Source organism: Saccopteryx leptura, chromosome X (assembly GCF_036850995.1).
Source record: "Saccopteryx leptura isolate mSacLep1 chromosome X, mSacLep1_pri_phased_curated, whole genome shotgun sequence".
Taxonomy (NCBI): domain Eukaryota; kingdom Metazoa; phylum Chordata; class Mammalia; order Chiroptera; family Emballonuridae; genus Saccopteryx; species Saccopteryx leptura.
Genome location: NC_089516.1, coordinates 138327345 through 138350619, shown reverse-complemented (window position 1 = coordinate 138350619; position 23275 = coordinate 138327345). Strand labels below are relative to the sequence as shown.

Sequence of the window (23275 nt, the reverse complement as noted above, 5' to 3'; positions counted from 1 at the left end):
CTAAGGAAAAGCTCCTCAGACAAGGCCCAGCTGAGGCAAGTTCCACTTTCTGTGATCAGCACCAGTACAGTAGCTCATGTGCATTGGATAGGGTGGAACCTCACAGTCAGCTGGCCTGGGTGCTGGGTATTCTGTACTGCTAGGCTAGAATCCACAGAGCAAAGAGAGAGAGGCTTGGAGTGTGGACATTTAGAGTGTGAGTCCCTGTGAATCTTTTGTTGGATCTGGTCAAGGGACTTAGCCACCTTCAAGAGGGGAACAGTCAGCACCAGGAGAAGACTCTCTCAGTCTTCCTACCTGAGACTGCAGTCTCAACAGCTGAAAGAAATTCTGCAGAGGGAACTGTTGGCCACATTTGGTCTGAATCTACTGCTCAGCTTTTGGAGGAGAAATAAAACTTGAGTATCCAATAGTTGCTGAGGGATCAATCTCTGGAGTAGGGGCCACATTCCCTGTACTGAGCTCCTGAGCAAGAGACACATGAAGTAGGGGGTACCACAAACATTGTATTTACAACCTTAGCTGCCCTAACCCACCAAGTGTGCAACCTATAAAGGGGCTGGTTGGGTGAGGCCAATCTGAGCTCACACTACAGTCTTGTTACAGAAGACTCTGTGAGAAGACCAGGCAGATGCAAGAGAAGGAGGAGAAGCTGAAAAGTGCAGACAAATCTTACAGAGCTTGGATATTTTATAGAGCTCTTGTCATCTCAAAGAAGGAGGAAGCTGATCCTTTTTCAAAAGTTGACCCTTCTCACAGTACCCAGACACAGAAAATGCAGATAGAAACAGCAAAAAGAGTAGCAGATGCAGTAAGCTAGCTCACAGCAGGTTACAAACAACAGTTGATGCAAACCCAAGAAGAACTAGATCCACCCACTATTGGTAGTGGGTGGCAGACAGCACCAACCACCAACCTTAGACTCAACTACTTACACAGGCAGCACACTAAAAGGTGGAGTCTAGCAGGCACCAAGAGGACAGACAGGCCCTGGCCGGTTGACTCAGTGATAGAGCATTGGCCTGGCATGCAGGAGTCCTGAGTTTGATTCCTGGCCAGAGAACAGAGGAGAGGCGCCCATCTGCTTCTCCACCCCTCCCCCTCTCCTTCATCTCTGTCTCTCTCTTCCCCTCCTGCAGCCAAGGATCCATTGGAGAAAAGTTGGCCTGGGTGCTGAGGATGTCTCTAGGGCCTCTGCCTCAGGTGCTAGAATGGCTCTGGTTGCAAAAGAGCAAAACCCCAGATGGGCAGAGCATTGCCCCCTGGTGGGCATACCGGGTGGATCCTGGTCAGGCACATGCAGGAGTCTGTTTGACTGCCTCCCCATTTCCAACTTTAGAAAAAAAACCCAAACAAACAAAAAAAAGAGGACAGATATTTCACAGTGTGTGTGTCATACACATAATCAAGGTTGACCCTTAGAGTCAGCAAGTTTTAAGGGATAAACATACCCACAAAAAGACCAAGTGCATCTAATACTCGCATAAAACAAGAAGAAAAATATTATCCTCAAAAATCATGTTTAGAACAAGGCAATCAAATGGCCTGGAGAAGAGTAACACTGAGCCCATCTTCTTCATAAAGACCACACAAAAATTTCAAAGTCAGACAGCACTTCCTAATACATAGACAAAATGGGCAGACATAGAAATGCCACCCAAATGAATCAACAAGAGAAATCCCCAGAAAAAAAACTGAATGAAATGGAAGTAACGCAAATACCAGATGCAGAGTTTAAAACAATGCTTTTTAAGATGCTCAAGGATCTTAGAGCAACAGTGGATGGACATAATGAGCACCTAAATAAAGAGATAGCAAGCATCAAAAAGTATATTGAAATCATAAAAAAGAACCAGTCAGAAATGACAAATACAATATCAGAAATGAAGACTGCACTAAAAGGAATTAATAGCATGCTGGATGAAGCAGAGAATTCAATCAGTGACTTAGAAGACAAAATAAATGAAAGTACAGAGGCAAAGAAGCTAAAAGAAAAGAGGCTTAAAAAGTCTGAGGTAAATCCAGGGGAGCTCTGTGACAACATGAACAGAAACAACATCTGCATCATAAGGGTTCCTGAAAGAGAAGAGAATGAACAATAAATAGAGAACCTGTTTGAAAAAAATCATACCTGAAAACTTCCCTAAATTGATGAAGGAAAAAGTCACACAAGTTCAAAAAGCACAGAGAGTTCCATTAAAGAGAAACCCAAGAAAGCCTACAGCAAGACACATCATAATTAAAGTGTTAAAGTTAAGAGACAAAGAAAGAATACTAAAAACTGCAAGAGAAAAGCAATTAATTACCTAGAGAAAAGCCCCCATATGAATGACATCTGAATTTTCAACAGAAACAATTCAGGTCAGAAGGGGATGACAAGAAATATTCAAAGTGATGCAAAGCAAGAACCTACAACCAAGACTTCTTTATCCAGCAAGGCTATCATTTAAAATTGAAGGAGAAATAAAAAACTTCACAATCAAAAATAATTTAATGAATTCATTACAGCCAAAACAGTACTACAAGAAATGTTAGGGGGCCTGCTGTAAAAAGAGGAAAGGTAAAAAATCAAGAAAAAAAGAATTGAAAATTTAAAGAATAAAATGACAATAAACAATTATATATCAATAATAACCTTAAATATAAGTGGATTAAATGCTTCAATCAAAAGACATAGGGTAGCTGCATGGATAAGAAAACAGGACCCATACATATGCTGTCTACAAGAGACACACCTCAGAACAAAAGATACTCATAGACTAAAAGTAAAAGGATGGAAAAAAATTATTTCACCCAAATAGAAATGAAAAAAAAAAAGCTGTGATAGCAATACTTATATCTGATAAAATTGACTTTAAAACAAAGGTTATAGTAAGGGATAAAGAATGTCACTACATAATGATAAAGGGAATATTCCAACAGGAGGATATAAGCATTGTAAATATCTATGCACCTAAAAATATAGGAGTACCTAAATATAATAAGAAGCTTTTGATGGACATAAAGGGTGAGATCTACAGTAATAGTATAATAGTAGGGGATTTTAATATCCCAATAACATCAATGGATATTTCCTAAAGACAAAAAATTAACAAACAGTGGCCTTAAATGACACACTAGATTTAATAGATATCTTCAGAACCTTTCACCCCAAAGCAGCAAAATATACATTCTTTTCAATTGCTCATGGGACATTCACTAGAATAGATCACATGTTAGGACACAAAACAAGTTACAATAAAGTTAAGAAGATTGAAATCATATCAAGCACCTTCTCTAATCACAGTGGTATGAAATAGAAATCAACTACAATAGAAAAACTAAAAAACATTCAAACACTTAACAGCTAAATAGTGTGTTATTAAATAATGAAAGGGTTAACAATGCAATCAAGTAAAAAATAAAAATTTTCTTGAAAAAATGAAAATAAATATATAACTCAAAATTTATTTGACAAAACAAAAGCAGCCCTGAGATGGAAGTTCATAGCATTTACAGACATATATAAACAGCAAGAAAAAGCTCAAATAAACAACTTGACCCTGAATTTAAATGAACTAGAAAAAGAAAAACAAATAAAGCCCAGAGGAAGAAGAAAGAAAATAATAAAAATCGAGTGGAAAAATATAATATATAGGCTAAAAAAACAATGCAAAAGATCAATGAAACCAAGAGCTGGTTGTTTGAAAAGGTAAACAAGATTGATGAACTTTTAACCAGACTCATCAAGAAAAAAAAAGAAAGGACTCAAATAAATAAAATTAGAAATGAAAGTGGAGAGAGATGACGTCAGAGTAATGGCGGGGTAGGAAGCGATACCGATAAATCTCCCCCAAAACTCAACAAGATCTTCAACCAGAAACAGAAAAACCTATACTTGGAGCCTCCAGATGATTCACAATACACCCGAAGGTATGATCGAGTGAAAAATTGGCTAAATATATAACCAAACCCCAAAGGAAATAAGGAGTAAGAAATGCTCCGCCTTCCTCACTAACATAAACAGGGCGGCTTTCTCTGGTAACTGTGAATATAGAAACTGAGGCGGGCAAAGGGGGTGAATAGATCCAGGCCGCGGCACAAACGGCCAAACCAGGCTGTGGCACGGAGATCCAAGCCGAGGAAAAACTGATCCTGTGGCAACCCGGGCAATACAAGCTAACACTCGTGACAAACCAAACAAAGAAAGACAAGCGGGGCAGCCATTTTACCCGTTCTCCTGGACGGTGTGCAGTTAGTGGGCGAGAGATTTCTTCCTAAGCCCCGGGAGTGGGTGCCCGTGTTACCCCACAGAGAGGCAGAGTCAGAGGCCTTTCTGTGGGCTGAAAGCAGAATCTCTGGGCAGCCCTGGTGCCCTGGGAAAGCCATGCACGGGAGGGAGCGAGAACTAATTCCAACGGTGGAAATTTTCCGTGCTGGTGGGGGTTTCACTCAGAGGGAAATGCGGCCGGCCTCATATCCTGGTCTGCGCACGCAGATAGGGAGTGAGAGATTCCTCCGAGTGCCTCGGCAGTGCGCGCCCATGGTATCGCACAGAGGGGCAGAGTCAAGGGCCTTTGTGTGGGCCAAAGCGGAATCTCGGGCTGCCCCAGCGCCTTGCAAAAGCCACGCACAGGGACACAGTGAGAGCCAATTCCAATGCTGCAACTTTTCCTTGCTGTTGGGGGTTTCACTCAGAGCGTGAGACTGCTGGCCGGATAACCTGGTCTGTGTACGCAGATAGCGAGAGTTTCCTCCAAGCGCCCCGGAAGTGGGTGCCCGCCTGTGTTACTGGATAGAGTGGCAGAGCCAGAGGTCTTTGAGTGGGCGGAAAGCCCGCCTGATTATGCTAGCAGCTCTGACTGACAGAGCCTTACCCAGAGCCCTGTGCTGAGTGAAAATAGAGTGGGGAGTTGCCAGATCTTTGAGCCTCTTACTATCCAGGCAGAGGCAGCAGCAACCCCATAGCTGGATTATCAGGCTACTAATTGAGGAAGGAAAGATTAGGAGAAAGGCTCCAGGAACACGGACTCTCTCACTGTCGGAGCCTATAAATGATAATGAGCCTCGACTGCCAACGAGACTAAAGCACAATACATGACATTGCAATACAGACTTATCAACTGCAAACCTCTACCTGAGCGTGCCAAAGGGGCAGAACCCGGGGTACAGAGTCACCGACCAGGAAGAGGGAGAGAAAAGAAAATGCAAAAAGATAACCTCTCAAAATCAAGAATAATCTGCAGACTTTATAACCTATCCCATTTTATTATATTTGTTCATTTGTTTCTCTTATATTCATTCTTGATACCTTTTTTCCTCCTCCAATTTGGCCGATTAACTCTCTGCCGGTCTTACTCTCTCCTCTCCTTGAACTACACTACCCATAAGTGTTACATGTCCCATTATCTTTTCTCTACTCTTCCTTTCTCTCTATGAGGGTTGCACTTCAAAACACTTAACTCTCACTCTCTCTCCTTTCTTTTTTCTTCTTTAAGTGGTTCCCTCTTTTTTTCTCTCTCTTTCTTTTCTCCCTCTGTATTAGTTTCTTCCTTTCTCCTTTGCATCTCCTCTCATTCAAACCTCAATAAAAAACAAATTATCTTATCTGGGACTCAAACTTATGTTTATGGCATTTTGGGGGTTTTTTACTTCACCTTTTTAACTCACTAGCAGTGCTCCCATCCCTGGCCCTCCATTTTATCTAGTTCTTATTCCACTAAATACAATAGTAATTTTTTAATTTGTCCCCCCATTTTTCTGTTTTCCTCTTATTCCTCTCATCATAACTCTTAGACAACCAACACCTAAAAGCAAATCATTTTATTCTTGACCCAAATTTTTTCCTTATTTGTTTTTTGTGGGTCCATACCACTTTTTTGTTCTTTTTTTTTTTCTTTTCTTTTTTTTTCCCCCTTTATTACTTTTCCCCAATTCAGGCCCTCCATCACAGGCATTGTTTGTTATAATTCACAGTTCATCACAAGATTTTCTCAAGAAAGAGGGGAGAGGAGAGGAGAGGAAAAAAGGAGGGGGGGAATAATTTCCTTTTTTAAAAATATTTATTTTATTTTATTTTTCTTTATTTCATTATTAATTTTTTTAAAAAAACAACTCTTTTCGATTTATTTTTTTATTTTTTTTAACTTTTTATTCTTTATTAAATCTCATTAATACTATCAACAAAACCACCCTCAGATGCCATTAAGGAAGTGAAAATCGAATATCATGGATACAAAAGAAAGAGAGGTAACACAGCTAGATGAGGAAAAATCTATAGAGAAAAAATTTAATATATTGGAAACCTTGGAGCTAAATGACATAGAATTCAAGACAGAAATCCTAAAAATACTCCGAGATATACAAGAAAACACAGAAAGGCAATTTAGGGAGCTCAGAAAACAACTCAATGAACACAAAGAATATATGTCCAAGGAAATTCAAACTATAAAAACAAATCAAACAGAGATGAAAAACTCAATTCACGAGCTGAAAAACGAAGTATCAAGCTTAGCTAATAGAACAGGTCAGATAGAAGAGAGTATTAGGGAAATAGAAGACAAGCAACTTGAGGCACAACAGAGAGAAGAAGAAAGAGACTCAAAAATTAAAAAAAATGAGATAGCCCTACAAGAAATATCTGACTCCATCAAAAAGAATAACATAACAATAATAGGTATATCAGAGGGAGAAGAGAGAGAAAATGGAATGGAGAACATACTCAAACAAATAATAGATGAGAATTTCCCAAGCCTGTGGAAAGAACTAAAGCCTCAAGTTCAAGAAGCAAACAGAACTCCGAGTTTTCTTAACCCCAACAAACCTACTCCAAGGCATATCATAATGAAATTGACACAAACCAACAGCAAAGAAAAAATTCTCAAGGCAGCCAGGGAAAAGAAGAATACAACATATAAAGGAAGGCCCATTAGATTATCATCAGATTTCTCAGCAGAAACTCTACAAGAGAGAAGAGAGTGGACCCCAAAATTTAAAATCCTGAAAGAGAGGAACTTTCAGCCATGAATACTATACCCATCAAAGCTACCCTTCAAATATGAAGGAAATATAAAAACAGTGACAGATACAGAAAAGATGAGGGAATTTATCATCAGAAAACCCCCACTCCAGGAATTACTAAAGGGGGTTCTCCAATCATATACAAAGAACAAAAAAAATACAGAGCCAGAAGTAAAAGCTCGGAGAAGAACACAATAAAACCAAATTTAAACTGTGACAACATCAAAAAGAAAGAGGGGGAGAAGATGGAGATTAACAGTAGCAAAGGACGACGGAGTGCAAAAGTACTCACAAAATAGTTCGCTACAATGAACAGGGTAGGGACCCTTTTCTTTACTCAAAAGTAACCACCATTGAAAAAACCACAACAGAAGCACATGAGATAAAAAAGATAGCAACAGAGAAAAGATGTATGGCATACAACCAAATAAAAACAAAAGATAGAAAATCGAAAGAGAGGGATCAAACAAGACACAAAACTAGCAGAAAGCAATCTATAAAATGGCAATAGGGAAATCACAAGTATCAATAATTACACTAAATGTAAATGGATTAAACTCACCAATAAAAAGGCACAGAGTAGCAGAATGGATTAAAAAAGAAAATCCAACTGTATGTTGCCTACAGGAAACTCATCTAAGTAACAAGGATAAAAACAAATTCAAAGTGAAAGGCTGGAAAACAATACTCCAAGCAAATAACATCGAAAAAAAAGCAGGTGTAGCAATACTCATATCGGATAATGCTAACTACAAGACAGGAAAAGTACTCAGAGACAAAAATGGCCATTTCATAATGGCTAAGGGGACACTGAATTAAGAAGACATAACAATTCTTAATATATATGCACCAAACCAAGGAGCACCAAAATATATAAGACAGCTACTTATTGACCTTAAAACAAAAACTGACAAAATTACAATCATACTTGGAGAACTCAATACACCGCTGACGGCTATAGATCGGTCATCCAAATAGAGAATCAACAAAGATATAGTGGCCTTAAACAAAACACTAGAGCACCTGGATATGATAGACATCTACAGGACATTTCATCCCAAAGTGACTGAGTATACATTTTTCTCCAGTGTACATGGATCATTCTCAAGAATTGACCATATGTTGGGCCACAAAAACAACATCAGCAAATTCAGAAAAATTGAAGTTGTACCAAGCATATTTTCTGATCATAAAGCCTTGAAACTAGAATTCAACTGCAAAAAAGAGGAAAAAAATCCCACAAAAATGTGGAAAATAAACAACATACTTTTAAAAAATGAATGGGTCAAAGAAGAAATAAGTGCATAGATCAAAAGATATATACAGACTAATGAAAATGACAATACAACATATCAGAATCTATGGGATATAGCAAAAGCAGTGATAAGAGGGAAGTTCATATCACTTCAGGCATATATGAACGAACAAGAGAGAGCCCAAGTGAACCACTTAACTTCCCACCTTAAGGAACTAGAAAACGAAGAAAATAGACAACCCAAAATCAGCCGAAGAAAGGAGATAATAAAAACCAGAGCAGAAATAAATGAATTAGAGAAGAGAAAAAGTATAGAAAAAATTAATAGAACAAGGAGCTGGTTCTTTGAAAAGATCAACAAAATTGACAATCCCTTGGCAAGACTTACGAAGGAAAAAAGAGAAAGAACTCATATAAACAAAATCCAAAATGAAAGAGGAGAAATCACCATGCACACCGAAGATATACAAAGAAATATTGTAGAATAGTATGAAAAACTTTATACCACTAAATTCAACAACCTAGAAGAAATGGATAAATTCCTAGAACAATACAACCTTCCTAGACTGAGTCAAGAAGAAGCAGAAAGCCTAAACAGACCTATCAGTAGAGAAGAAATAGAAAAAACCATTAAAAACCTCCCCCCAAAAAAAGTCCAGGCCCTGATGGCTATACCAGCGAATTTTATCAAACATTCAAAGAAGACTTGGTTCGTATTCTACTCAAAGTCTTCCAAAAAATTGAAGAAGAAGCAATACTTCCAAACACATTTTATGAGGCCAACCTAACCATCATACCAAAACCAGGCAAGGATGGCACAAAAAAAGGAAACTACAGACCAATATCTCTAATGAATACAGATGCTAAAATACTAAACAAAATACTAGCAAATCGAATACAACAACATATTAAAAAAATAATACATCATGAGCAAGTGGGATTCATCCCAGAATCTCAAGGATGGTTCAACATACGTAAAACGGTTAACGTAATACACCATATCAACAAAACAAAGAACAAAAACCACATGATCTTATCAATAGATGCAGAAAAGGCTTTTGATAAAATACAACACAATTTTATGTTTAAGACTCTCAACAAAATGGGTATAGAAGGAAAATATCTCAACATGTTAAAGGCCATATGTGATAAACCATCTGCTAACATCATATTAAATGGCACTAAACTGAAGGCTTTCCCCCTTAAATCAGGAACAAGACAGGGTTGTCCACTTTCTCCACTCTTATTTAATGTGGTTCTAGAGGTTCTAGCCAGAGCAATCAGACAAGACAAAGAAATAAAAGGCATCCATATCGGAAAGGAAGAAGTAAAGGCATCACTTTCTGCAGATGATATGATCCTATACATTGAAAACCCCGAAGAATCCACAAAAAGACTACTAGAAACAATAACCCAATACAGTAAGGTCGCAGGATACAAAATTAACATACAGAAGGCAATAGCCTTTCTATATGCCAACAATGAAACAATTGAGAATGAACTCAAAAGGATAATCCCCTTCACGATTGCAACAAAAAAATAAAATACCTAGGAATAAACATAACAAAGTATGTAAAGGACTTATATAATGAAAACTATAAACCATTGTTAAGGGAAATCAAAAAAGATATAATGAGATGGAAGAATATACCTTGTTCTTGGCTAGGAAGAATAAATATAATCAAGATGGCTATATTACCCAAAGCAATATACAAATTTAATGCAATTCCCATCAAACTTCCAATGACGTTTTTTTAAAGAAATAGAGGAAAAAATCATCATATTTATATGGAACTATAAAAAACCCCGAATAGCCAAAGCAATCCTAAAGAAAAAGAATTAAGCTCGGTTCATTACAATACCTGACTTCAAACTCTATTATAGGGCCACGACAATCAAAACAGCATGGTTTTGGCAGAGAAATAGACTCTCAGACCAATGGAACAGAATAGAAAGTCCAGAAATAAAACCAAATATATATAGTCAAATAATTTTTGATAAAGGTGCCAACAACACATAATGGAGAAAAGAAAGCCTCTTCAATAAATGTTGCTGGGAAAACTGGAAAGCCACATGCAAAAGAATGAAACTGGACTACAGTCTCTCCCCCTGTACAAAAATTAACTCAAAATGGATCAAAGATCTAAACATAAGACCTGAAACAATTAAGTACATAGAAGAAGACATAGGTACTCAACTCATGGACCTGGGTTTTAAAGAGCATTTTATGAATTTGACTCCACAGGCAAGAGAAGTGTAGGCAAAAATTAATGAATGGGACTACAGCAGACTAAGAAGTTTTTGCTCAGCAAGAGAAACTGATAACAAAATAAACAGAAAGCCAACTAAATGGGAAATGATATTTCAAACAACAGCTCAGACAAGGGCCTAATATCCAAAATATACAAAGAACTCATAAAACTCAACAACAAACAAACATACAATCCAATAAAAAAAAATGGGAAGAGGAGATGAACAGACACTTCGCCCAGGAAGAAATACATATGGCAAACAGATATATGAAAAGATGCTCATCTTCTTTAGCTATTAGAGAAATGCAAATCAAAACAGCAATGAGATACCACCTCATACCTGGTAGATTAGCTATTATTAGCAAGGCAGGTAATAGCAAATGTTGGAGAGGCTGTGGAGAAAAAGGAACCCTCATACACTGTTGGTGGGAATGTAAAGTAGTACAACCATTATGGAAGAAAGTATGGTGGTTCCTCAAAAACTGAAAATAGAACTACGTTATGACCCAGCAATCCCTCTACTGGGTATATACCCCCAAAACTCAGAAATATTTATACATAAAGACACATGCAGCCCCATATTTATTGCAGCATTGTTCACAGTGTCCAGGACATGGAAACAACCTAAAAGCCCATCAATAGAAGACTGGATAAAGAAGATGTGGCACATATACAGTATGGAATACTACTCAGCCATAAGAAATGATGACATCGGAACATTTACAGCAAAATGGTGGGATCTTGATAACATGATACGAAGCGAAATAAGTAAATCAGAAAAAACCAGGAACTGCATTATTCCATACGTAGGTGGGACATAAAAGTGAAAGTAAGAGACATTGATAAGAGTGTGGTGGTTACGGGGGGGAGGGGGGAATGGGAGAGTGAAAGGGAGAGGGGGAGGTGCACAAAGAAAACAAGATAGAAGGTGACAGAGGACAATCTGACTTTGGGTGATGGGTATGCAACATAATTGAATGACAAGATAACCTGGACTTGTTATCTTTGAATATATGTATCCTGATTTATTGATGTCACCCCATTAAAAAATAAAATTATTTTAAAAAATAAAAAGGGAAATAAAAGAAATGAAAGTGGAGAAGAAACAACTGCCACACAGAAATACAAAGGATAGAAAATATTATGAAGATTTGTATGTGAAAAAATCGGAAAACCTCGGTGAAATGGTTAAATTCCTAGAAACATATAGTCTTACAAAATTCAATCCGGAAGAATCAGAAAACCTAAACAGACCGATTACAACTAATAAAATTGAAACATTTTAAAAAAAAAAAACTACAAAAGCCCTGGACCAGATGGCTGTACAAGCGAATTTTACCAAATATTCAGAGAAAAACTAACACCTATTTTCTCAAGCTATTTCAAAAATTCAAGAGAAGGAAAAACTTGCAAGCTCCTTTTTATGAGGCAAGCAGAATCCTCTTTGCAAATCCATGTAAAGACACTACAAAGAAAGGATGCTAAAAGCCAATATCTCTGATGAAGTTAGATGCTAAAATTTTCAACAAAATGTTGGGAAACCAAGTCTAGCAATACAGGAAAAAAATCATACACCATGATCAAGTGAGATTTATTCTGGGGAGGCAAGGCTGGTATAATATCCACAAATCAAACAATGTGATTCATTACATAAACAAAAGGAAGGAGAAAATCACATGATAATATCAGTAAATATAGAAAAAGCATTTGATAAAATCCAGCACCCATTTATGATTAAAACTCTCACCAAAGTGGGAACACAGTGAACATACCTTAGTATAATAAAGGACATCTATGACAAACACACGGCCAACATCATACTAAATTGGCAAAAATTAAAAGCAATCCCCTTAAGATCAGGAAAAAGGCAGGGGTGCCCCCTTTCACCACTCTTATTCAACATAGTTCTGGATATTCTAGTCATAGTTATCAGATAAGGAGAAGAAATAAAAGGAACTAATTTAGAAAAGAACAAATAAAACTATCATTATGTACTGATGATATGATATTGTACATAGAAACCCCTAAAGTCTCAGTCAAAAAAGTACCAGACTTGATAAATAAATTTGGCAAAGTGGCAGGATATAAAATTGATATTCAGAAACAAGTGGCATTTTTATGCCATTTATTAACAATAAACTGTCTGAAAGAGAAACTAAGAAAAAATACTCCCTTCATTTTTGCAACAAATAAAATAAAGTACCTAGGAGTAAATTTAACCAAGGAAGTATAACACTTGTATGTGGAAAATTATAAAACATTGATAAAAGAAATCAAAGAAGATACAAACAAGTGGAAGCATATACCGTGTTCATGAATAGGAAGAATAAACATCATTAAAATATCTATATTACCCAAAGCAATCTATAAATTCAATGCAATTTCCATTAAAATATCAATGACATACTTCAAAGATATAGAGCAAATATTCCTAAAATTTGTATGGAAACAAAAAAGAATATGAGAAGCCTCAGTAATCTTGAAAAAAAAGAATAAAGTGGGAGATATCACACTTTCTGATATCAAGTTATACTACAAGGCCATTATACTCAAACAGCCTGGTACTGGCATAAGAACAGGCATACTGATCAATGGAACAGAACAGAGAATCCAGAAATAAATCCATGCCTTTATGTTCAACTGATATTTGACAAAGGAGGTAAGAGCATACAACGGAGTAAAGACAGTCTCTTTAATAAATTGTGTTGAAAAAATTGGAACATGTAAATGTAAAAAAATGAAACTTGACCATCAACTTACACCATTCACAAAAGTAAACACAAGATAGCTAAAAGACTTAAATTTAAGTTGTGAAACCATAAACATCTTGAAAGAAAACATAAGCAGTAAACTCTCCAATATCTCTCGTAGCAATATTTTTGCGATTTATCTCCATAGGCATGTGAAATAAAGGACAGGATGAACAAATGGGAGTATATCAAACTAAAAAGCTTTTGTACAGCAAAAGACACTGTGAACAGAATAACAAGACAACCCACACAATGGGAGTACATATTCACCAATACATCTGATAAGGGGTTAATAACCAAAATTTATAAAGAACTTTTAAAACTCAACACTGGGAAGATAAACAATCAAATAAAAAAATGGACAAAAGAACTGAATGGACACTTCTCCAAAGAGGGCATACAAGTGGCCAATAGGCATATGAAAAAATGTTCAACGTCACTAATCATCAGAGAAATGCAATGTAAAACCACAAAGACATACCACCTCATACCTTTCAGAATGGTGCTCATGAACAAAACAACACAAAGTAAGTGCTGGCAAGGGTGTGGAGAAAAGGAAACCCTTCTGCACTGCTGGTGAGAATGCAAACTTGTGCAGTCACTGTGGAGAACTGAATGAAGTTTCTTCTAAAAATTAAAAATGAGTGCCTGACCTGTGGTGGCGCCGTGGAATAAAGCATTGACCTGGAATACTGAGGTCGCCGGTTTGAAAACCTGGGCTTGCCTGGTCAAGGCACATATGAAAGTTGATGCTTACTGTTCCTCCCCCTTCTCTCTCTCTCTCTCTCTCTCTTCTCTCTGAAAATTGAATAAATAAAGTCTTAAAAAATTAAAAATGAAACTGCCTTTTCACCCAGTTATCCCACTATTAGCAATATATCCTAAGAATACCAAATCACTGATTCAAAGAAGATATGCACCCCCATGTTTATTGCAGCATTGTTTACAATAGCCAAGATCTGGAAACAGCCCAAGTGTCCATCAGTGAATGAGTGAATTAAAAAGCAGTGGTATATATACACAATGGAATACTATGCAGCTGTGAAAAAGAAGAAACCTTACCTTTTTTGACTGCATGGATGGACCTGGAGATTATTATGCTAAGTGAAATCTACCAGGCAGAGAACAAAAAATATCATATGATCTCCAATATATGTGGAATCTAATGAACAGAGTGAACTGAGGAATAGAATAGAGGCAGAGGAACTGCAGTCAGAAGGAAAGGGGATGAGGGGATGGAATCAGAAAAGGTAAAGGGATTAATGGAAGTATATATACATAACACAGAGATATAGATAACAAGAGAGCAAATCCTAGAGGGAAGGGAGGAAGGATTTAGGGGCAGAGAGGCAAATGGGATATAAAAAGGAACACAGGGGTCGGGGTGAAGGTATATTTAGTGGGACACTTGAATCCATGTAAACACAATAAATTAAAAACTAATAAAAATTAGAGGGAAAAAAAGAATGATAGTGTGCTGCATGCCATGAAGGCATTTTATCTTAAACCCTTTGATCTAGTAGTTATATTTCTAGGTCACTAGCCTATAAAAATAGTTCTAAACATGCATAGGATAGATTTAAAAGAAAGCTTCATATAGCATTATTTATAATAGTAAAAAAAGTGTTAACCTGATGATCTATTTTGTGAAAAAGTTGAATAAATTATATAGTTCACCCGCTATGGAATTCTATTAGCTATTACAATGACTTTCTGTTGAACAGTAAAAGCAAGAGGACAGAACAATAGTTTATAGAATACTATGGTTAAATCTTCATTTCATAGATAGGCTCTTGAAAACTGCAACTTAAAGGGAAACAATGTATAAAGAAACCAATTTTATCATAGACTAATTGATAGAAACAAGAGTTAAGTGACTGGCATATTTCTGGTCACTAAAAAAATCACCAAACTTCTACACAAAGGTCCGCACACTTTTAATATCAAACATTGAGCTATATATGCATTTAAGAAAAATGAATAAAAACAAGTAATAGAAAGATTTTCCAACCTGTTTATTCCAGTTCAGAGTCATGAGTGATTGGAGCCACTCTTGTCAGCTCAGGACACAAGGCAGGATCCACCTTGGAGAGGACGCCCTTCCATTGCCGAGCCACTCAGACACACCCACATTCATTCAGACTGGGACAGTTTAGACACGTCAATTCACCTCATATGCTCACTTTGGAATGTAAGAGGAACACTGTAATCTCTGGAGAAAAGCAATACTAGAGAGAACATGCAAACCAAATAGACAGTGACCTCACCCAGAAATTGATTTTTTCCTCAACTTTAACAAAATAAAATAGAATGAAATATTATTAGAGGACCTGCTGTATGTATAGGATGATTTTATTTGGTAAAACACACAAGAACACATGCACATATACAGAAAAGTGTCTGGAAGATACAAAGCAAAAAATCATCATGCCTGTCTTTGGGCATTGAGCCTGGGAGAGGGGTATTTTCATTTGTTCTTTTATATACTACTGCCCTTTTTACTTTTATAATAAGCATGTGTTAGTTTTGTAACAAAAAACACACACACACAACAATCTTACTCTATAACATTTAGAATAAAAAAACTATAAGGAAACAAAAAATCTATATGAAATTTAATTAAAAAAAGATAATTATTATTAACATGTTAAAATTTTCTTTTCAGTCCCTGTTATGCATTTTTACACATTTGAGATCTTATTCTATGTAATATTAACCTGGTTTTTCAATTAGTATAATGTTGTGTAGCTGATATAAAAAACTTAGAGAATAAAAAATACATGTATCCCCAACACCTAGGGGTAGTTGCTTAAGAAAATGTCATGAAATTCAAATGCACAAAATTGGATTGTGGATAATCCATGCATCCTGTCATAGATCGTGCACACTGATCCATACATGACTTTCTTTTATTTTTATCTATTAACTTATTTGATTTGATTTTTTAATTGTCATACAACTATTAAATAGTCAACATACTTTTAATTACATAATGAACAATTGTGCACTCACTCTTTGAACTTGAGCACTAGAGTACTGACATTAACTTCAATCCACTTCTAGGATCCTCTTATTCCAGCACCATTTCCTCAACCCCAATGACCTGAATTGATTATTCATATTCCTTTGCTTTTCAATAAAACATTTTAATCTCAAATATGTATATATATGCCTAAATAATATACTGTTTAGTTTTACTTGTTTTTGACTAATATGAAATCCAGTTATATGTAGTCATCTGAGAGTTGATATTTTAATTTAACGTTATAGAAATAAAATCTATCCACATTATTATTTTTAGCTGTAATACATAAATTTCATTGCTGTATAATATTCCACAATGTAAATATATCACAATTTATCCATTTTATTTTGATACATTAACTATGAACATTTTATTGCATATTCTTCTGGTTATTTTCCTGATGACATTTAAATAATTTCTTTTCTCCAAAATTTTAATACTATATATACATTTATGAGACTTGTTCCTCCTATTAATGAGATCTTGTGAACATATTCCCATTTCTGTAAATATTCTCCTATGGTATAAACTTAGATGGCTGTAGAGTATTCCATCATATATTTACAATATAATTTTATTCATCTGCAACAATTGTTGGACTTCTTGCTTGTTTATAATTTTTATGCTGTGATAGGACTTATGATGTATATATCTTTTAGATCAGCAACTCTCTTCTTAATAATTTATTCTTTTTCTGCCTGAATAGCTCAGTGGGTTAGAGAATCCTCCTGAAGTGCAGAAGTTGCCAATTTGATCTCCGGTCAGGGCATATACAGGAACAACTCGATGTGCCTCTCTCTCTCTCTCTCTCTCTATTTCTCTCCACCTTCCTCTCTCACTTAAATAAATAAATATGCAATGTTTTTTAAGAGATTTTTTCTTCCTGAAGCTGGAAACCTGGAGGCAGTCAGACAGACTCCCGCATGTGCCCGACCGGGAACCACCTGGCACGCCCACCAGGGGGCAGTGCTCTGCCCATCCAGGACGTCGCTCTGTTGCGACCAGAGCCACTCTAGCACCTGGGGAAGAGGCCATGGAGCCATCCCCAGCGCCTGGGCCATCTTTTTTCTCCAATGAAGCCTCAGCTGCGGGAGGGGAAGAGAGAGACAGAGAGGAAGGAGAGGGGGAGGGGTGGAGAAGCAGATGGGCACCTCTCCTTTGTGTCCTGGCCGGGAATTAAACCCAGGACTTCCTCACACCAGGTCGATGCTCTACCACTGAGCCAACCAGCCAGGGCCAAAAGATTTTATTCTAAGTAATATTTGAATAAATTTTCACCCAGTCACATGAAAGTCCACCATCAAAGATGAGGCAGTGTGTATTCTGCACAACTTGTACAATGTGTGCTCATCACAACAGTTTTTATAATACAAAAAAAGGAAAATACTTTAATGAAGTAAATAAGTTATGTACTGTCTGACCAGGTGGTAATGCAGTAGGTAGAGTGTCAGACTGGAATGCGGGAGACTGAGGTCCCAAACCCTGAGGTCGCAGGCTTGAGGGCAGGCTTATTGACTTGAGCACAGGCTCACAGGCTTAAGTGTGGAGTCACTGGCTTGAGCGTGGAATCATAGACATGACCCCATGGTCAGTGGCTTGAGCCCAAAGGTCGCTGGCTTGAAACCCAATGTCACTGGCTTGACCCAAAATTTGCTGGCTTGAGCAAGGGATCAATCGCTATGTTGTAGCCCCCCACCTCCCAGGTGAAGGCACATATGAGAAAGCAATCAATGAAAAAGTTAGTTGCCATAACGAAGAATTGATGCTTTCCATCCCTCTCCCTTCTTGTCTGTCTGTCACTATCTGTCCTTCTCTAAGTCTCTCTTTCTGTTTCTGTCTCTCTTGCTAAAAAATAAATAAAAAATAAAGAGAAAGTAAATGAAAATGATACATTATTCTAACCATCTAGAAATAATTAGTTTACAGTCTACAATGAATTTATTTGTACTCATTTTTCTTTGATTATATATTTTAACAGTTGCAATCACACTTTATATAAGCCTTTATGCTGATTTTTCACTTAAAATTATATAATATAAAGTCATAAATATTTTAATGGAATACTATTCCATCACACAGAAATAACAGATTTACTTAATTACATGCTTAAAGGTAGACCCTAAAGTTTTTGTATTTTTAACTATACCAGTTAACTATGTGAGGAACATCTTTGTACATGAATTATTCACATTTTAATTAATTCCATTGAGTAAATTTATTGGAGTAAAAATACTAAGTCAAAGAGTACATAAATTTTTATATCCCTTGATAATATGTTGCCAAAATTTTATTTAACATATATTTTAAGTCTGCATGGAATAGTAGAAAAAAAGATAAAAATATGTGGACCCAATGCCTATCTTTAGTATGTAGACAAAAAAAGGGAAAAAAAGAAAGACAGCATGACAGACTAAACCTGACTAGCTCAGGTGACCCTTGTATGATGGCCTTGCAAACCAAGAGACCTCAAGTAACTACACAGAAAGATCTGAACTTAAAACTTTCTAACAAAAACTGTTCATGGTGAGTAATGTCTTAGGGAGGTATTTTTCTTTAACAAAGGTCAATGCTTATCTTAATCAAGCCTGTCTGTTGTCTTTTACATGTACAATAGTGTACCTGATAACATGCTTTTGTAATGTAAGCATAATCTTCTTTCCCTGTGCCCCTCAGAAAAGATATTTCACCAGAGCAGAAACCAACAAATCCCATCATTGTTGTTATTATGATGTTAATTAAATATGTCATTCCTTTTTATGTAAAAGAAATGTCAGTATATATACTTTTACTTTTTTTAGAGAGAGAGACAGAGAGAGGGACAGACAGACAGGAAGGGAGAGAGATAAGAAGCATCAATTCTTAGTAGCAGCACCGTAGTGGTTCACTAATTACTTTCTTATATGTGCCTTGACTGGGGGTGTGGGGGACTTCAGCCAAGCTGGTGAGCCCTTGCTCAAGCCAGCAACCTTGGGCTCAAGCCAGAGACTTTAGACTTTATGTCAGCGACCATTGGGCTCAAGCCAGGAACCGTGGGTCATGTGTATGATTCCACGCTCAAGTCATTGACACTGTGCTCAAGCTGGTGAGCCTATACTCAAACCGGATAAGCCCATGCTCAAACTGGCAACCTCAGTGTATTTAACCTGGGTCCTTTGCATCCCAGGCCAATGTTCTATCTATTGTACCACCACATGGTCAGGGACCTTTTTACTTTTTTCCCAATCCTAGAGACTTCCTTGTTTTATTTTCTCCCACCTCCCTAATCTATCACAAATTAATTTCATGTAACTCCCTTACATCTTCCCCTTTGATTCTTATGTATAAAATCAGTGGTAAAAGTGCCATATTCCAGAGCATTTTCTCAATCGGTTGAGATTTTACTTTCTGGCAATTGTCAACATTTTGCCTCAAATAAACTCACTAAAAATTTTTACAGGTTTGGAAGTTTTTTTACTTTGACAAATAATTTCTTCTTGATATTTGATTAGGTAAAAACTGATGTAAAAACATCTATCTTATTTAAGTCACAAGGTTATTGTAATAATCAAATGAGAATGTAAATCATTGAATCACCATGAATGTTAATTTCTCAGAAATACTTTTATTAACTTTCCAGACTCACACAGCACCCTATACTTACTTTTCCTTCATAGCCTTATAAAGCTTATAATAATTGTTCAATTATTTGAGCACCATCTGTTTCTTCCAGATGATTGTAAGTCCCATTAAAATATGCCTGGCACACAGTTGGCACTCAATAAATATTTGTTCAATGAATGAATAAATGAATAAAGTGACAACACTTTGTAAACTAAGTAATTAGACATGTGTAAGGTATCATTATTATTACTAATTTGTATTACCATGAAGATAATTCTAAATTTTTAGAAATTCCTTGCCTAACCAAAATTTTGTTATGTGGTTTTAACATTTGTCATGCCAACTGGAAGCAGTGGTTAGCAACATTATTGGAAGTACCTGATAGGAGCTGAGACTTGGAGAACCAAGTAGTTAGTTCTCTAGGTCAGCATGTTGGGAGTTAAATAGTTATAGTCACTGTTATTCAGACACAAGGTCAGTGATATTTGAAGCAGGTAGATCCTGGAGGCCAGAAACAAGCTAATAGTAAGTGGTCTAATAAGGTGTAAACTGGACAATATTCAGAGATAAGGAACTGAAGTAGATGGGATAAATTCCAAGTACTAATACTGAAAGTATGGAACTATGAATATGATTCTAAAATAAAGGTTACTTGAATTCAGTGTTTCCTTATATTATTTCTACCCAAACTGAAAATTTTACGATGAAGTGTTTGTGCCTAGTTCCATATACATGAGCAAGGAAATGATAGCATCTAGTTGAGGAATAAGATTTGTGAATACAAACAAATGGGTTAGGATAGTGATAAGATACAGTAAGACCATTTGTATATAAGATTCTATAATAGTCTACGCATAAAATGAAAGCAATCAAGTTTTGGCTCTTGTAATTCTCATTTTTATTTTCAACATCAGATATTATTTGTAGTGGTTAGGGTCATGTACTCTAGAAACATGTTAGTTGGGCTTAAATACTAGTTCAATGATCTATTAGTTGTGTCTTTTGGACAAGTTATGCATCGGCATGTGCCAGTTTTCTCATCTGTAAAACAAAGGTGATAGGACCTACCTCAATAAGTTCTTGTAAAGATTAAATGAATTGATGCATGTAAGGACCTTAGAACAGTGCCTGGATATAGAAAATGCTATGTTAAGTGTTATTATTATTACTACTACTGCTATTATTATTAATAATAAAATAAGGCCAAATAAAAATTAATGTTATAAAAACAGATAAATACACTGAATGCCATCCACTGTATGTTAACTTTAGCTGAAATTAATCTTTAAATAGTTTTTCTTGTAAAAATTTTCACTTGTACATAAACACATTTTACTATATAAAAACTATAAGAATTGATAAAATAACAAAAATTATTACAGCATTTTCATATGTGTGTTTATTCTATGGAAGCTGTTTTATAAACATTATACTTAACATTTAAAAAAATAAATACACATTTCCTAATTGCAAAAAAATAAAACAAAACCACTCTTAGGCTAAAGTCAGTCTCTAACATCTGGTCTATAAACATGGATGCCATACTAAATTTTCTGAAGCTAATTCTACCAGAAACTCTCATTTGAGTTTGAAAACTTATCTGTGGAAAGGTGTGAACATGAAAAAGCTCAGTCTTGGGAAGGCTAATTTTGAAAAAGTCTGAACCTGGGGAATTATTGGAATACCTGTGCTATAGAACATGTTAGAATACCTGGATATTGTAGACACTGGATGACCAGAAATGCTAGAAGGCTGGAAACGGAAGACGTGGATATTGAGACAACTGTTGGAAGACTGGGTAGTTGTCAGAAGCCGTGGAGATGTTAGAAGATATGGAGATGCTGGAAGACGTGAAGACTCTGGAAGGTGTGAATGCGCTGGAAGATGAGCAGACGCTGGAAGCCCTGGAGATGCTGGAAGACCTGGAGGTGTAGGAAGATATTCATTTTTTGGAAAACATGGCTTAGTTGGAAGACACAGATTTTCTGGAGGACGTGGATTTGTTGGAAGATGTGGATTTTCTGGAAGACGTGGATTTTCAGGAAGACATAGATTTTCTGGAAGACGTGGATTTTCTGGAAGACGTGGCTTTGTTTGAAGATGTGGGTAGGCTGGAAGACATTAGTTTGATGGAAGACACAACTTCATTGGAAGACAAGAATTTGCTGGAAGACATGGATTTTTTCTGGAGTCTATGAATTTGATAGAAGATGTGGATAATCTAGAAGATCTGGAAGTGATTGGAAGACATGGATATTCTGGAAGACATGGCTTTTCTGGAAGACAGAGATTTTCAGGAAAACCCAAATTGTCTGGAAGTCCTTGATGGTCTGGAAAATGTAGATTTTCTGGAAGACCTGGAGGTTATTGGAAGACACAGATCTCAAGGAAAACATATATTTTTGGAAGACATGAATGTTCTGGAAGACATGGCCTTACTGGAAGACCTAGATTTAGTGGAAGAATAGATTTTGTCTGGAAGACGTGGATTGACCAAAAGACTGGATTTGGTGGAAGACATGGATTGGTTGGAAGACCTAGATTTTTCCAGAAGATGTAGATTAGCTAGAAGACCTTGAAGTTGGTGGAAGACGTGAAATTTCCTGGAAGATATGGATTTTGTGGAAGTCCTATAATTGCTGGGAGCCTGTATTTACTGGAAGGCGTTGATTGTCTGGGAGATGTGGGTTGTCTGGAAGACGTGGATTGTCTGGAAGACGTAGATTTTCTAGAAGATTGGGCTTAGCTGGAAGACCTCGATGTTGTCAGAAGACGTGGAATTAGTTGGAAGACGTGGTGTTGCTGGGAGACCTGGAGTTGCTAGAAGACCTTGACACTGGCACCAGTGGAATTCCTGGACATTGGAGACATTGGAAGCACAGGATGTTGAAGACATTGGAAACTTTGGATTTTGAGGAGATTATTTATTCTAGACATTGGAAACTTTGGAGATCCTGAATGTTGAAATTAATGGATATTGGAAGCCCTGAGCACTAGTGAAATGATAAGTCCTGGACCTTGAGAGCCTTAAAGTTTGGAAGATATTAACAATAGAAGATATAGACATTTAGAAATCCTAAAATTAGAAATCTTGGATATCGAAAATCATTGGAGAACCTGAATATTGACATATTTGTGTTAAAAGACATAGAATTTGAGAAATGTACTATTCATGATGATGTAAGTCAAAGATGTTGGAAGCCAAAGATATTAGAACACCTAGACTTTAAGGAATCAGTATGTTAAAAGACCTACTCATTCAAACATTGAGGATATTTGAATACCTAAATGTTGAAAGATCAGGTTTTTGGAGATATTGAAAGACTTTGCATAAGAAAACTTATAATTATACAAGATATTGTAAAATCATAATTTAGGAGACACTAAAAGTTAT

At 36.4% G+C, this 23275-nt stretch overlaps 1 pseudogene; it reads left to right on the top strand.

The window, feature by feature from the left end:
- The first annotated feature begins 631 nt into the window (after positions 1 to 631).
- On the top strand, positions 632 to 22899 carry LOC136386501 (cerebellar degeneration-related antigen 1-like; annotated as a pseudogene).
- The last annotated feature ends 376 nt before the right edge of the window (positions 22900 to 23275 follow it).